The 2,500-nt window shown below is 61.3% G+C and overlaps 1 non-coding gene across 1 annotated transcript in view; it reads left to right on the top strand.

Moving 5' to 3' along the window:
- The first annotated feature begins 2,366 nt into the window (after positions 1-2,366).
- Positions 2,367-2,500, top strand: part of LOC140475075 (5.8S ribosomal RNA) — a 154-nt gene continuing 20 nt past the window's right edge. Inside the window, exon 1 of the ribosomal RNA XR_011959663.1 lies at positions 2,367-2,500. This exon is cut by the window's right edge and continues 20 nt beyond it. This is a non-coding gene — a ribosomal RNA (5.8S ribosomal RNA).

Genomic DNA, 2,500 nt, shown 5'->3' with positions numbered 1-2,500 from the left:
CGCGGGCGACATGGTGGCGGTGATCCTGCCTCCGTCGCTGCGGTGCGTTGGGGCACGCATCGCCTCTTGGGCGCCCTGTTTTTTTTCAACCAATAGATGTATGTCTCTGCGGGCCGCACCAGGCTGGTGCTCCCCACAGCTTCACGCCACCCTGCTCCGCCCGCACGCCGGCGTGCAGGTGGCTGCTGCTAAAGGTGGGGAGTGTATGTGCGGTCCGGGTGGCTTTCCTCTGGCGAGGGAGAGACCTTAAGCAAACTCAGAGACAAATCTTGACGGTCGATCACTCGTAAAAATAAAACGTGACAAACTTTGTGTTGGTTCAAGTACGAAAGGATCTCTGTCGGCTTGGGGGTACGCCCGTTTCCGTTTCAACTTGTCTCGCGAGGGTGGTTTCGGGGCCAGCAGGAGAGCTCGTCGGGGTAGCAGGCCCTGCAGCCGTGGTCACCGCCAAACCCCCACAACTCGAGCAAGTGAAAAAAAAAGTAACAGGAGCGAAAGCATCTCTGTCGGCTTGGGGGTACGCCCGTTTCCGTTTCAACTTGTCTCGCGAGGGTGGTTTCGGGGCCAGCAGGAGAGCTCGTCGGGGTAGCAGGCCCTGCAGCCGTGGTCACCGCCAAACCCCCACAACTCGAGCAAGTGAAAAAAAAAAGTAACAAATAAGAAAGGATCGTCGGCTTGGGGGTACGCCCGTTTCCGTTTCAACTTGTCTCGCGAGGGTGGTTTCGGGGCCAGCAGGAGAGCTCGTCGGGGTAGCAGGCCCTGCAGCCGTGGTCACCGCCAAACCCCCACAACTCGAGCAAGTGAAAAAAAAAGTAACAAATAAGAAAGGATCGTCGGCTTGGGGGTACGCCCGTTTCCGTTTCAACTTGTCTCGCGAGGGTGGTTTCGGGGCCAGCAGGAGAGCTCGTCGGGGTAGCAGGCCCTGCAGCCGTGGTCACCGCCAAACCCCCACAACTCGAGCAAGTGAAAAAAAAAAGTAACAAATAAGAAAGGATCTCTGTCGGCTTGGGGGTACGCCCGTTTCCGTTTCAACTTGTCTCGCGAGGGTGGTTTCGGGGCCAGCAGGAGAGCTCGTCGGGGTAGCAGGCCCTGCAGCCGTGGTCACCGCCAAATCCCCACAACTCGAGCAAGTGAAAAAAAAAGTAACAAATAAGAAAGGATCGTCGGCTTGGGGGTACGCCCGTTTCCGTTTCAACTTGTCTCGCGAGGGTGGTTTCGGGGCCAGCAGGAGAGCTCGTCGGGGTAGCAGGCCCTGCAGCCGTGGTCACCGCCAAACCCCCCACAACTGTTGGGCGCCTACCTGCGCGGGGCAGGAGGACACTTTCCGATTTCAAATCTCCGTTTGCCGAGTCCACCCCGAACGCACGCGGGCGGGCGGGTTCGCATCACCCTTCGTCACAAGGGGCGAAGCCCGTTCCACCGTCTCGTCAGTAGTGCCGACCGGTCTGTGATCGACGAGGGGAGCCACACCAGGTCCGGCCCTGCTGCTTGGCGGCACCGCGTCGTCGGGAGCTCGCGACAGACGGAGGGTTTCGGTGTACTCTCCAGCCACGGGAAACGAAGCCGGTGATGCAGGCGCCGGTCTTTCGCTCCCAAATCGGCTGGGTTTACATCGTTGCTATCTAGTCACGCTCCCTTCAAACCCGACGGGGTACCTATTCCCCTCACCCGTCTGTGCGTATACAGCCTCTTTGCACTTGCGGGATGGGGGTGGTGGTTTAAAGACTCTCGAGTTGCCGCCCGTCGGTCTCCGAGCTCCGTGCAGTAGTGATCCCCAGCGAACTGCCAGCAGGGCGAACGAGCGATCCCGCTCTCGGTCGGGGCGCCTGGCGTCGATCGGTGGTCGGTGGCTTGCGGGCAAGCTGCGCTGTGAGTGTGGGAACGAGTATGACGAGCCGTTGCCGCGACTCCCAGTCCACCTCGGCGGTGGCTGGGCCGGGCGGGCGTCTGCTCGGGCGAGTGCCGCCCCCGCCTCCTCGCAGGAAGTCCGCTCGCCGACACGCCGCCACGTGCACGCGTCAGTGACGCTGCCGAACCGATGGCCGGTGCCCGTTCCCGCCTCTGCTTTTCCTAGGGCAAAGCTGCTGCACGCCTCGTGATACTAGGCGGGCGACATGGTGGCGGTGATCCTGCCTCCGTCGCTGCGGTGCGTTGGGGCACGCATCGCCTCTTGGGCGCCCTGTCCTCCTCCCCCCAATAGACGTATGTTTCTGCGGGCCGCACCAGGATGGTGCTCCCCATCGCTTCACGCCACCCTGCTCCGCCCGCACGCCGGCGTGCAGGTGGCTGTAGCTCAAGGTGGGGAGCGTATGTGCGGTCCGGGTCGCTTTCCTCTGGCGAGGGAGAGACCTAAAACAAACTCAGACAACTCTTGACGGTGGATCACTCGGCTCGTGCGTCGATGACGAACGCAGCTAGCTGCGAGAATTAATGTGAATTGCAGGACACATTGATCATCGACACTTTGAACGCACTTTGCGGCCCCGGGTTCTTCCCGGGG

This window comes from Chiloscyllium punctatum, unplaced genomic scaffold, assembly GCF_047496795.1.
Source record: "Chiloscyllium punctatum isolate Juve2018m unplaced genomic scaffold, sChiPun1.3 scaffold_1386, whole genome shotgun sequence".
NCBI lineage: Eukaryota > Metazoa > Chordata > Chondrichthyes > Orectolobiformes > Hemiscylliidae > Chiloscyllium > Chiloscyllium punctatum.
Note: the sequence above shows the minus strand (reverse complement) of the source record. Positions and strands in the feature narration are given on the sequence as shown.